At 39.3% G+C, this 14892-nt stretch overlaps 1 pseudogene; it reads left to right on the top strand.

Moving 5' to 3' along the window:
• The first annotated feature begins 1586 nt into the window (after window positions 1-1586).
• The window catches only part of LOC122057321, a 14727-nt pseudogene continuing 1421 nt past the window's right edge, over window positions 1587-14892 (top strand).

Below are 14892 nucleotides of genomic sequence, written 5' to 3'. Positions count from 1 at the left end.
TTACTTGATAAGTGTGGGGCCATTCCTATAAATTTTGACTATTTTACCCCTCCTACTTGACTATTATATCTACCAATTTCTTCCTTCTACTACTGTGCATGTGTGATCCATAAGATAACAACCTATTTCCCATATGCCAGTTAGGTCCTAACATTGAGGAACAGCTGCTTCAAAATTCAGGTTGTTACACTTAAGTTCTCTCACTTTTATGGCAAAGAGGAGAAGAGTGAATGACTACTCTAAGGACCCAAAATCCAGTATACATAATATTGTCCTAACCCAAAACCCTAAACCACAATGTGTTGGGCCAACATATCCCTAAACTAGAGAGTGGAACAAACTGGTCATGTAATTTAACTCTCACCTATTTAATCATTCTAAATAACTAATTAAACCTATACTTCTAATAATCTCCCACTTGGGCTGCATTAATTATAAGGATGTCTTTTAAATTAGTCGGGCTATAGAATCTTATTATATTAACCACTCTTATCGTGATTCAGTTGAGAAACCACTCATATCGAACATTAGTAGAAGATATGCCTCAATATCTAGCATATAATTTTCTGTTATTAAAATAAAAAAAAATTATCAACACCAATCTCTGTGGGATATTAACATGGAAATAGTGACATATACTCAAATAACACTATTAATATTCCATATAGGTCCTTTACTGTGGCAAACAGCCTTTGATCTAGGGTTAATATCTAACTATGAATTTCACCCATAGGCTAAGGCAAACATTGCCTATGAGAACTATGGCAAAAACTACCTATAAGTGTGGAAAAAATATGAATTGTGCTCAAATGGAACAGTAAATCGATAAACAAATGAATTATGGAATAATCTTGCATAATATAAAGAGGAAATTACATTACCTTCCCCTGGACTATGGCCTAATAGCAAGTTCCCCCAACGTACTTTCATAAATACCAATTCCTTCCCCTCTAGTTTGAAGATTCTTTCAATTGTACCCCTTCAGTTAGATAGCCCTGTTAAGTGATGACCTCATCATTCAAACATATAATTTTATACCGAAATTACCCTTCCCATATGAAATAAGCCTTAAGCCCTAAAATCCTAAACAGAACCTACTTCATCAGGATTTTCCCCTTCTTCATTGCTACGCTCTGTCATCGTTTGCTGAAATCCATAGTCATTTTACTCCATAATCGCTTTGCTCCGTTGACATTTGCTGCTTTCGGTTGTCGATCTGCTCTGTCATTGTTTGCCCCTTTGAGAGAGATGTATTGAGTGATATTCCTTCTATGACTTACCTGTGTTATTCTCATCTCCACAGCTACGGTCAACAACGGCTTCATTGCCAAGGCCTTGACCTTCCAAAACACAGTCGGACCTCAGAAGCACCAAGCAATTGCATTTCGTTCAGGCTCAGAACTCTCAGTTTTCTATCAATGTAGCTTCAAAGGATACCAAGACACCTTATATGTCTACTCACAATGCCAATTCTACCACAACTACGACATCTATGGCACAGTAGACTTCATTTTGGAGATGCCGGTGTCGTGCTCTAGAACTACAATATCTATGTGAGAAAACCCATGAGCAAATAAAGGAACACAATGACGGCTCAAGGGCGATTTTATCCGAACGAGAACATCGGAATATCAATCTATAACTATAGAGTTATAACTTCTTTGGACTTGAAAGCAGAACATGGTTCGTTTAAGAGTTACTTGGGATGGCTATAGAAGCAATACTCAAGATCTATTATCATTAAGACTTATGTTCATAGCTTGATCAATCATGCAAGGTGGCTCGAATGGGGTGGTAATTTTTCTCTAACCACTCTTTACTATGGAGAGTACATGAATATCGGTTTGGGATCTAGCACAAGTGGTCATGTGAGTGGAAGGGGCATCACATCATAAGCACCTCAGATGCCCAAAAGTTCACATTTGCAAACTTCTTGGGTGGTGGTTCTTAGATTGGAGCCACCGAGGTCCCATACACTTCTGGTTCAACTAACCGATTAGTGAATTCTCAGCTAAAACTATCAATAATCACCTAATTGGACAAAACTACTGTAATACCCTACTTCTTAAACCCGGTCTGATTACTCGGTTGACCTGGTTTAACTATGCAGGACCCGAACCGGAGAGAGTTAGAGCGGGCTCCTTATGGACTATGATGGCAAGGGTGACCTTAAACACCGGGTGGCCCGACAAGTCCGAGCCAGTGCCAGAAGAGACGGGAGTACCCAAGCCGTGTACATGCACCTATCATAAGGCCATGTACGGATAAAGCAGGTATTATGGCCATATATTAAGGTGTATACATATATTACATCGTATGCCAAGGGTGGGGTTCGCGCCGAGGCCCGAACTCCGTCAAAATCCAAAGTTTTAGCCCTCAGGTGGGCGGACAGGTGGGCGCACCCACCCACCTGAGTGACCCATCCATGTGAACTATTTAGTTATTTAAGAAGTATATTTATAGCATTTATGATTTTCTTTTATTTTCATTTATGACACTCGTACGTTGGTGAGGATAGTAAAGAGGAGAGAGAAAAGAAAGGGAAGAGAAGGAAGAGGAAGAAGAGAAGGATTTCAGCGGCGCCGAAGCTTGATCGTCCCATTCCGGCGTCGGAAGAGTGATCTTCAACACTAGATCTACATTTAGAGGTAAGCAAAGTGGGGTTCCTTAAACATTCACCATACCCAAGTAAGACCCTTGATTCGAGTAGGGTTTCTTGAGATCTTGTAAATCCCCTTTCAAATGATGAATCTAAGGTTTAATAGATGATTTATGTGTTGATCTTGAAGGATTTGAAGAAGTATTTACAAGCTTGGAGAAGCATTGTGGATTTGAAGGGATTTTGGGGTTTTGAAGGTGTTCTTGAGCAAAGAAGGTAAGATGGCTTCCCATTCCTTAAATCTAACTTAGATCTAGGTTAGAACCATCTTATAAGACATTGAAAGTGTGAAGAATGGATTGGGAAAAGCCCCATTTGAATCCCCAAAGAATGGAGGAAGTTGGAAAGAAACAGCAGTTTTCCCCCCAAGACCGATGGGCAAGACTGGTGGGCCATTTGGCCCGCCTGTGGGCACCCGCCTAAGAGGGCAGGGCCCTCGGGCACAACCGACGGGCCAGACCGGCGGGCTAACCGATGGGCCACCCTGCCCATCGGTCTTAGCAGGCCCCCCTGGCCTAACCGGTGGGCCAGACCGGTGGGCCAGACAGGTGGGCTGTCTGACCCACCTGAGAGGCCCCGAATGTGATTTTTACGTCTGATTGGACCCAAATCAGACGTGCGACCTTCTTTTAACGTTCTAAACATAATTTTGTCATCGGATCTCGTTAATTTTGATCCTAAGATGGTGAAATACTAACCCCGCTCACTCATGTTAGGTTCACCAAATCCTACGCTTCTCGCACCGGATCTCACCCGTACCGAGTGAGATTCCTTGTACACTACAGGTAAGTGGGGAGAGGAAGTTTGGCCTTATTTCAAGGCATTGTTTGGCATTCATTTATTTGTATCTAGTCTAGTCATGCCATCATGAAAATGCTATGTAGATTAGTCATTCTCACATTGTTATGCATGTGTGCTATGTTTGCTTTCTAAATGCCAAGTGATGAGATGCTTATGTGATGAATGTTGACATCATTGTGCATGATGCATTAATAGACTAGATGTCGTAGTCGGCTTGGAAACGAGTGCATTGGTGGCCCGTGGTATAGGACACGGTGGCACTATGCAATCGTACTATTGTCATATAGGAGCATGCGGTTTAGGAATTTCACCGTCCCATGCTACGACCCTTCCCAACAGGGATTAAGGTGTTGGGTTACAATTTGGGGGGAAGCAGTGGTCACGGTTGTCAGGTCACTGTGGCGGTTAGACATAACGCCCGGCGGGTCATTAGGACAGTCGGCAACCCCGGTGGTATATTCAAGAGGGCCAATCGTACTGCTTTTAAATTGCTGGAGTCAGCACCTTTAATTTCAGTCATTTACTTTTCTTTTGAGAGCCGGTGGTCGGCATGTTTTTATTTTTCGAGTACTCACGGTGGGCCTTCTCCGACAGCCCTATGGGCGTATCGCGAGATGGAGTTCACTGCTCGTATCCGGAGTATACTCGCACTGTGGCTATAGTAGCACTAAACCAAAGACTTAGTAATGTTGCTTAGGTGGATGTGATTTAAAATGTATTGCATAGCATGTAGTGCATATTATGTGTTTTGCTGTGTGGACTGTTGTGTGGTTCATCTTTCCACTTACTGAGCTAGTGAGCTCATCCCACGTGTGCACCCCTTTTTAGATGATTTTGCAGGTCATACATCTGAGGAGCACGGGGTGGGTCCCATAGTCGAGCTCCCCGAAGAGGACCGGTGGGCCCCTGAGGAGTTAGAGCACGGCACTGACTACTCATGCGAGAGTTGTACTGCGGGACCGCAGTTCTGATGCCGAGCTGAGCTCCACTTTTGAGGCTGAGCTGAGCTCTATCATGTGATGCCGAGCTGGGCTCAAACCTTGATGCCGAGCTGAGCTCTAGCCTTTGATACCGAGCCGAGCTATGTACTCTAATTTTTGCTGGTTTCCTTTATGTACTTGATATGTGAATTGTACTTTTATTGTGTAAATATCATGCCTTCGGGCCCACATGTATATAAATATTGTATCACAATTCGGATATCAAGTATTATGGTAATATTCACAGGTAAACCTAGTCTTCCGTTGATCTGATAATTTTTATTAGTTGTGTGTATGCTGTGGTGGATACAATATCAGATGATCCTGGCAGGTTTGGGTTAACCGGTGTTAACCCGGTCACTGGCCCGGTTCAGTGCGAATGGGGTGTGACAACTACGATCAGGGTAATAGTCAAAAGCTATCAATTTGTTGGGTATTGAGGCGAATTTTCTTTAATCTTTATAGTTTTGGAATTTCCATCTTCTCATGTGCAAACCCTAATCCTTGTTTCTCTTCTTTCATCTAGAATCTGATTTCCTGTTAGAAACTAACATCCCCTATTTTGGATGGGAGTAGAGATAAGAGAGATGAGGAATCGAATAGGGAGGATGTACCAAAAGATTCAGGTGCACCTGCGATTTCTTCGGTGAGGTTGCGAAGGAGGAGAAGCCTGCTTGAGATCTTGAGAGCTGGGTAAGCTTTCTTCTATGCGTGAGTGAGGCTTCATAACAGAGAGATGGGATGGTGATGAAGAAAAGAGAAGGAAATACCACAAAGGTAAATTGGTCTTTTTATAGGCCAGTTTAACACCGTCAGTCACTTATGGGACGATTGAAAGAATCTTCAAACTAAAGGGGAGGGGATTGGTATTTATGAAAGTACATGGGGGGAACTTGCTATTAGGCCATGGTCCAAGGGAGGGGAATGTAATTTCCTCTAATACAAATACTAAAATCAAATAAGCAACATAATCATAATCCATCAAACTTTGTTCTAAAACATAGGGGCTAAAGTTTCAACCATAAACAAATAGACATCAAGAAATAAACACTCCCACTAACCAAGCATTTCAAACAACTTAATATAAATGTATGGACTGAAAGAAATCCGAACTACTCTAATGGCTTCAACTTCTACTCGTTCTTATTTGTTAACGAATAGCCCACCTCATACTTTCTTAGCATACTCTTGTTTATTAACCCTAGAATTAATTTTCTTGTCTAACCTCTTTTGAAAATGTAATAGGCCTTCTTCATATGTCTTTTCTTATGGCACCAGTAACACTATGTTGTTTGTTTCCCCTTCATCTACGGAATCCTTAACATTTTGAGATTTTGAAACTCTTGAGAGTCCTTAGTCTTGGCATATGGCTTGAAATTTCCTTTATTGAAAAACTTCTTGTTCCTTCTACTTGGTTCACGAGTAGATCCCTTGTGAAATGTTGCATTTGCACTCTCAATCTTGTTTCATTTTTTTCTCGTCTTGAGTGAAAATGGAAATAAGTTCATTTAAGCTCCAATTCTCCTTCAGTGTAATATAGGAGTCTGAATAACTTTATACTGACTAGGTAGGGTATTCGGTGCTACAAGAACAATAGACTCATCATCAATCTGTATCCCAAGACCTTTAAGCTTACTAACTTCAGCAGCTAACCCCAAAATGTATTCCCTAACACTCTTTCCATCATACCTTGCATTCATTAGCTTGTTCATCAATGTGTCTATCTCAGCTTTCTTGTTAATATCAAATTAGTAGCCTCTAAGAATTTTTTTCTATGTTCCCACGTATAATTTCAGGAACTACTTTTTTCACAACAGTCATGCTCTTTTTGTTTGTATTATCCCATTTGTAAAACATGGTTTTTTCAGCAATAGTGCTAGTGTCCATGAGAGGATTGGCTTTAGGCTCTCTAAGTGCTAAGTCTAAGTTAAGAAGACCCAAATGTAATTCTAATTCATCCACCCATTTTTTATAGTTGCCACGTGTAAATAACTTGAGGGAATGACCATCTTGCTAGGGAAATAATAATAACACAATACATGCCAAATTTTAAAATACAAACCATAATATTAGAACATGTAATATCATCAATGTGTTTTAAATAAAAGTTATGAATAAAACTATATCCTTATCCTTTGGAATAGGATTTCATTAATTCTCTTATTTCTTTATTTTAACTGTGAAAAGAATATTAGCATTTAGAAATTCGATCACCTTTGGATGAAAGAAACCCTAAGTCAATGTTCTTTCCTAATATGTAAATATTTATCCACAAAGCTTGATGACATCACCTTTAAGAAATGTCACATTTACTATTGGTGAAGATACAATCGAATTGAATGTACCACTTTTGTGGTTCCACTCAATCCTATCATATTTTTCTCATTGAAGATGTATCTTTATGTTTAGGAGCATACATTAAATTGTCAATAGGACAACAAAAATCATGCAAGAGTCACAATTGTAACTATATCCCTATCTTTTGGGCTAAGAATGCACTAGTCCTCTTACAAATCCACATTTACTGTAAAAAAACAATAACTTTCAATGTCTCTTCACCCTTGGGCTTAAAAACCTCTAAGTTACTGCTATTTTCCTTAACTTGGTTGACATCACCTTTGGGCAAACGTCACCAAATTTGCTACGCTGGAAAAAACCATGGAAGAATAGAATGTATCACTTTAATGGATTCCACCCCACCCTTTCATGGTTTCCTGAAAATTTACTATGCAACTAAATGTGTGCAAAAATTTACACCCATAAATTGAATATAAAAATTACAAATAAATATGCCATAGAACAAGCCAGAACATTAAATATGGGCCAAATCAATGAATCCAACGTAAAGAGGGAATTTTAGTTTGGCCTTGAAACAACCCTTAAATTTGCATTTAAAGATGTTTATTAAAAACCTAAAATATCCAGAATTCAATTAGGCCCTTAAGCTCCTTGTCTTACAAGATCCAGGCAAACAGATCCTTAAGTCATTTTTTATTTAAGAAACAAATAAACAGGCCTTTATTTTTTTTTTTTTCTTTTTTTTTTAATCTTAGGCCCATTAAATTTAGGTTTCTAAATAAAAGAAATGATAGTATAGATCCAGTATTTATGGATGATGACTTCATCACCAATATACTGAAGTTATCATTATAATTTCATCGTACTAAATTAAATAAAATCCAAGCATCCAAGCAACACTTTGCTTCTAACAGTGTTGTACAATATTCCAATAAAAGTATTATGATGACACTACAAAATAATTCTTACGTTTAAAGGACAAAACACAGTTAGCTTTCAAAACAGAGACTAATTCTATTTAAACCATGACTCTATAGATAGCAACATTGAATCTGCCATTCACAGCCCAAATAAAAATAGATTTTCATTAAAAAAAAAAAAAAAAAGTATAAGGTTAAAGATGTCCCATATCAATTTGGATCAGTATCGGCCCTAATCGATTTGGAGCTTTGGAACCTTTTCTGTAAGTATTCCGATTCAGCTCATATCTCCCTTTCATTTTTTTTTTTTTTTTTTTTTAATTGCTACATGGATGACAACTAGCATCCACTACCAAATTAATGAAACATAGTAACTTTTGCTAATATAATAAAAAACTTACCTAGTAAATTGTTTTTATAAAACTAATTTCTAAAGGCAATCCTAGCATATAATTTTTTTACACATGGCAAAGGCTCTTGTGGAAAGATTCTCTCCTTTCCAAAAGAAACAGAGATAGAAACCCATAGAATTCTACAACTGGTAAAAAAAAAAAGATTCAATCTCCCACAGCCTCCCATTAATCCAGAGAAAAGTCAACATTAACCGAGGATCAAATTTCCAGCGTTAAAACGACGGGAACCAAAAAAACCGGTAACTAGTGGAAAATCATATGTGGGTTTCATAGACTATAACTATAGTTTTAAATCGTTGCTCAGAGGAACGAAGTGCAAATAACGCATGACGATTTCATGGGTTTTAAAACAATGCGGATGGTGGCTAAGACAAAACAAGTCGAGGGGTGGAAGGAGTATGGGAGCGTATGAGCATGCACGACCAAAAAACCTATGTTAAGAGGCTGTTATGTGGGTAACATACGTGGGAGCTATACCTTCGGTCATGGCCACGACAACCTTTTTTTTTTTAATTAGTATTAATATTAAAATTCTCATGGATGAAAAAATCAAATCAATAAAAAAATAAAAATAAAAACAAAACAAACCGTTCAAAACATAACCGACTCAAGTAGACAAACAATGAGAACAATAAATTGTTCAATGATTCAATAAAAAAATACATCGATTCTTGTCCTGTGTGGATGGCTTTGATACCACTTATTAGACAATGGGTTTCGATCTGAAACCTCAACTAAGGATCCACATAGAATACAAGAACACGATTTAATCAAATACAAAAAATCGATATGTACCTTGCACCTGAGTGTGTCGATGAGAAAAAAGATGTAGCTTCTTGTAATTCCCTTCTCTTAGCTAAGGATCGTCTACATCCCTTTAGACCTCCGAAGTTTTCTCACTTTTGTGGCAAAGAGAAGAATGGTGAATGACAATTGCAGGGGCCCAAAACCTAGTATAAATAATATTGTTTCGATCCAAAACCCTAAAGCACAATGGGTTGAACCAATATATCCTCAAACTGGAGAGTGGACCGACCCAATTATATAATTTGACTCTTATCAATTTATTCAGTCCGAATAATTAATTAAACCCATAATTCTAACAATTCTTACCCCACCTTCTACTTCTGTACCCATAAAGAAACACCAAACCTACCTTGTGAAGACACTAATTCTGAATATAGCAAGTTGCCTTCCCTTGTCCTGACTCTGTCTCCTAAAAATGACCTCACCAAGAAGAAGTGCGAAGAAATGAAAAGTCAATCCAACCCGGCCTCTATCCATAACTAAGCCAATCTTTTAAGCATGAACCACAGATGCCCCTTGATGGGCACATTTATGTGTGAAATCTAAGGTAGTAAAACATGCATTTTATATATTTAGAATGGAACTACCTTGGGTTTTACTCTCTTTTTGCAAATTTTATATTTTCAAGGCCTTAAAGATTATCAAACGTTATATCTCAAATTTTATATATAAAGAGGTCTTTTTTTTTTTTTAATGGCTGTAGAGAGGATGAAATTCTGAGCAAGATGGACATATTCAATTAAAAGTACACATTCGTTTGGTCAACCGTACAAGTGATTATTCTTTTCGAGCCAGAAAATGAGTAATGGATCAGAACTGAACTGAGATGCATAACCAACCCGTCTACAGTTATCCCAGGGATACAAGGAATATTTCAAATACCAACAATGATTAATAGATCACACTCTTAAGTGATTGAAAATTTGTTTTTGATAACAATAACTAGCATAGTTGGTGAGTTGTGGTGTGCAAAATCCCTTTCTTATTAGGATATCTCAAGTTCGAACCTCTTGGCTACCATTTTTTAGAGTTTTTTTTTTTTTAAGATTTTCTCTCTCCTACACATCACTTAAAACAAGGAGGTCAGCCAAAAGGGTTGTGCGCAAGTTGAAGAGAAAAAATAGGAAAAAAAAAAAAAGGCATTGATGGAATTTCCAACTCAATTAAAGATTACCCTAATCAATTCAAGCAAGGAAGAAAATCATTCAAAGCAAGAGAGGCTGCCAAAAGTGAAGGAGGAGAGAGAAAATACATTAAAAAAAAACAAAAAAATGAGAGAAAAAAATAGGAAAAATGAAGAAAAATCCATTGGATCTCCCTTCTCCCATACGATTTCTCTCCTTGTCTCTCTTCTCTCTCCTCCACCTCATCAAAAGGGAATTTAAAAATATCCTACTTTTTAGAAACCAAAAGCGATTTAAAAAATCTCACCTACCAATTGAGATTCCACCCAATTAAGAAAACCTTGGACGTCCCCTTCTCTTCCCTATTCCCTATAAAAGAGAGTCGACCAAACCCTAAAGGGTTGTCCCTCTCTTGCTCCCTTTTTTTCTAATTTTTAGTTGTGCTCTTCTTCTAGCTCTAGTTCTAGCTCTTCTTAGTTTTTCTTACTTTAAACACTTTTGTAATTGGTTTTTATTTAATGAATGCAATATTTTTTTTTTTTTTTTTGTTTATGTTATTCAAGGTATTCAAATGTGTAATAATTTTAATTTCTAGTTCTAGGCTTAGTTCTAGGTGACAAGAACAAGTTGTGAAGCATGTCTTTCAAGTTCAGTTTTTTCTCTTTAGATTTGTTTTCTTTAGTACTAAAAATATCATATTTGGTTTATTCCAGATCTGATTTTTAGTACTGATAGTATTTCAAATCTCAATCAATTTTTCAAGTTCAAGTATTGAAGTTCAGGTAAGTAAGCTTCTACAGTAGTCTTCTCATCCCCCATCTCATTCCCTCTTCTTACTACCCATTCAATTCTTAATTTAGGATTTAAATTTTATTTTTTACTTTATTCCTCTCCCTTTTTCCCAAGGTTCATGGTTAGATTATGCGTTGGCTTTACCCCTCTCTAGCTATGGACCATCCTTTTATTGCGTTTTTTTTCAGTTATTTACTTTGATCCATTTCCCTAAAGCTAAGTAGTGAAGCCCTTGTAAGAGTTATTCTCTATTCAAGTAGGGAAGCTTGCATTATTTACGGTGCATCCCTCGGGCTAAGTAGAGAAATCTATTTGTGTGCCTCTCTCTAGCCTTCGTCTTTTTTTTATTTTATTTATTTTATTTATTTTATTTATTTTATTTATTTTATTTATTTTATTTATTTTATTTATTTTATTTCAACACTTTTACTTTCAGTTATTTACTTTTTACTTGCGTGGTTTGAAGTATTTACTTCCTAGATGTGTTGGTTAGGACGCTTTTAGATGTATGTGTTTTAGGGTGGTAGTTAGAAGTAGATCACCAATATCAATCGTTACACTTTCACATTACTAAAAGAAGCTAAAAATAAAGTGGTTGTTTTCCTTGTATTCTACCCGTTAGCTACACTGATCTATACGCTTTCAGTTACTTTTAAAATTCAAACACCCCTCAAATACATTACAATTTTTTGGGATCAACCTTTGGTGGGAAGCTCAAAAAGGAAAAGAAGTAGACTACACACCCATATCTCACTCTCAAATTGTCACACCCCGTTCACACCGAATCGGACCGGTGGCCGGGTTAACACCGGTTAACCCAAACCTACCAGGATCATCTGATACAGTATCCAACCACAGCATACACACAACTAAGAAAGTGTTCATAAGTTCAGCGGAAGACTTAATTTACCTATAAATATTCCCATTATACTTGATACCCAAATTGTAATACATAGTTAAGTACATGTGGGCCCGCAGGCATGATATTTACACAAAAGAATACAATTTACATATCAAGTACACAAAAGGGATCATCAAAAACACAAGGGATACAGTTCAGCTCGGTATCAAAAGTAGAGCTCAGCTCGGTATCAAAAGGTAAAGCTCAGCTCGGTATCAAAAGTGGAGTTCAGCTCGGTATCAAAAGTGAAGCTCAGCTAGGCATCAAAACTGCTGTCCCGCAGCACAGCCCTCGCACGACCAATCCGTGCCGTGCTCTAACTCCTCGGGAACCCACCAATCCCCTTCAGGAAACTCAACTGTGGAGCCGACCCGTGCTCTTCAGGTTGATGACCTGCAACATCATCTAAAAGAAGTGCACATGTGGGATGAGCTCACTAGCTCAGTAAGTGAAAAGAAGGACCACACAGCAGTCCATACAACAAATCACAACCATATGCACTATATGTTATGCATTTCATTTTAAATCACATCCACCTAAACAACATTACTAAGTCCTTGGTTTAGTGCTACTACAACCACAGTGCACATATACTCCGGGTACGAGCCGCAAACTCCATCCCGCGATACGCCCATAGGGCTGTCGGAGAAGGCCCACCGTGAGTACTCAAAAATGTAAAACATGTCGACCACCGGCTCTCAACATAAAATAAATGACAGAAATTAAAGGTGCTGACTCCAGCAATTTAAAAGCAGTACGATTGGCCCTCTTGAATATACCACCGGGGTTGCCGACTGTCCTAATGACCAACCGGGCGTATGTCTAACCGTCGCAGTGACCCGACAACCGTGACCAATGCTTCCCCCCAAATGGTAACCCAACACCTCAACCCCTGTTTGGAAGGGCAGTAGCACGGGAAGATAGTAATCCTACACCGCATGCTTCTATATGACATAGTACGATTGCATAGTGCCTCCGCGTCCCATTCCACGGGCCACCAATTTACTAGTTTTCAAGCCGACTACGGCATCTAGTCTACTAATGTATTATGCACAATGATGTCATCATTCATCAGATATTCACATCATCATTTGACATTAAGAAAATAAACACAACACACAAGTCATAATAATATGAGGATGGCTAAGTTACACATAATTCGCATGATGACATGGCTAGTCTAGATACAATTAAATGAATGTCAAACAAGCCTTGAAACAAGGCCAAACGTCTTCTCCCCACTTACTTGTTGTGTACAAAGATTCACACCCGGTACGAGTGAGATCTGGTGCGAGAAGCGTAAGATTTGGTGAACCTATCATGAGTGAATGGGGGTTAGCATTTCACCACTTTGGGGTCAAAACTAATAAGATTTGGTGGCAAAATCATATTTAGAATTCTAAAAGAAGGTCGTACATCCATTTTGGGTCCGTTCGGACGTGGAAATCACGTTGGGAGTCTCTCGAGTGGGTCGGACAGCCCACCTGTCTTGACCCACCAGTCAGACCCAACGGTCATGACCAGCAGGCAGGTCGGCCTGTCAATTGGGCCCGCCGATTGACCCCGAGGGCCCTGCTAGGATCGGCTGGCAGGTTGGCCCACCGGTCGGCCCACCTGTTGGGCCCACCAATTGGCCCCGAGGGCCTACCCTCTCAGACGGGCCATTTGGCCCACCGATTTGGCCCACCGGTCTTGGCGGAAAAATGTCATTTTTCCCCAAACCTTCCCTAACCTTTAGGGAATCAAATGGGGCTTTCTAAACCCATACTCCACACATTCAAGGTCTCATAAGATGGTTCTAACCTAGATCTAGGTTAGATTTAAAGAATGGAAGCCATCTTACCTTCTTTGCTCAAGAACTCGATCAAAGACCCCAAAATCACTTCAAATCACCAATGCTCCTCCAACCGTGGAAACACTTCTTCAAATCCTTCAAAATCAACACATAAACCATCTATTAAACCTTAGATTCATCATCTCAAGGGGGATTTATGAGACCTCAAGAAACTCTACCCAAATCAAGGGTTTCATTTGGGTATGGTGAAAGTTTAAGGAACCCAACCTTTGCGTGAAAGTTTAAGGAACCCAACCTTTGCTCACCTCTAAACGTAGATCTCGTATTGGAGATCACTCTTCTGGCGTCGGAATGGGAAGATCAAACCTCGGCACCGCTGAAATCCATTTCTTCTTCCTCTTCCTTCCCTTTTCCTCTTCTTTCCCTTCTTTTCTCTCTCCTCTTTACTCTTCTCACCAAATGCCCGAGTGTCATAAATGAGAAAAAAGGAATAACATAATGATAGCTATTTATACTTTTTTAAAGCATCTTGTAACCTCATGGGTGGGTCACTCAGGTGGGCGGATGAGCCCACCTGTGACCGCCCACCTGAGGGCCGAAAATTAGCCAACAAGTGGGATTTTGATAGAATTTGACTCTCGGTATAAGAGATAATATACGTATGCACTTTAAGATACGATGACATACCTGCTTTATCCGTACATGGCCATATGATATGTGCATGTACACGGCTTGGGTACACCCGTCTCCTCTGGCACTGACTCGGACTTGTCTGGCCAGCCGGTGTTCAAAGTCACCCTAGCCATCATGGTCCATAAGGAACCCGCCTTAACCCTCTCCAGTTCGGCTCCTGCATGGTTAAACCGAGTCAACCGTGTAATCATACCGGGTTTAAGAAGTAGGGTATTACATTTACCCCCCACCTTTCTGAAAATTTCGTCCTCGAAATTGGCATACCTGGTTGTTCAAAAAGATGAGGGTACTTGGCTTGGATTTCATCCTCTTTCTCCCAAGACGCTTCTTCAAGTGAATGATTTTCCCATCGCACCTTTACGTAGGAAATGGAGTGGTTGCGAAGGGTTTTCACCTTTTGGTCCAAAATTTCAACTGGCTGCTCTGTATAGGTCATATCAGCTTCTAGATATTCTGGTTCCACGGGTAATACATGAGATGGATCATGAACGTATCGCTTCAGCATGGATACATGAAATACGTTATGAACATCCCCGAGTGAAGGTGGCAGAGCAAGCATGTAGGCTACTGAGCCAACCCGGGCTAAGATCTCAAATGGGCCAATGTATCTCGGGTTCAACTTCCCCTTTCTATGAAATCTTTGCAACCCTTTTGCAGGAGAGATCTTGAGAAACACCTTTTCTCCTGGCAGAAATTCAATGTCTTTCCT

Source organism: Macadamia integrifolia, chromosome 1 (genome assembly GCF_013358625.1).
Source record: "Macadamia integrifolia cultivar HAES 741 chromosome 1, SCU_Mint_v3, whole genome shotgun sequence".
NCBI lineage: Eukaryota > Viridiplantae > Streptophyta > Magnoliopsida > Proteales > Proteaceae > Macadamia > Macadamia integrifolia.
Note: the sequence above shows the minus strand (reverse complement) of the source record. Positions and strands in the feature narration are given on the sequence as shown.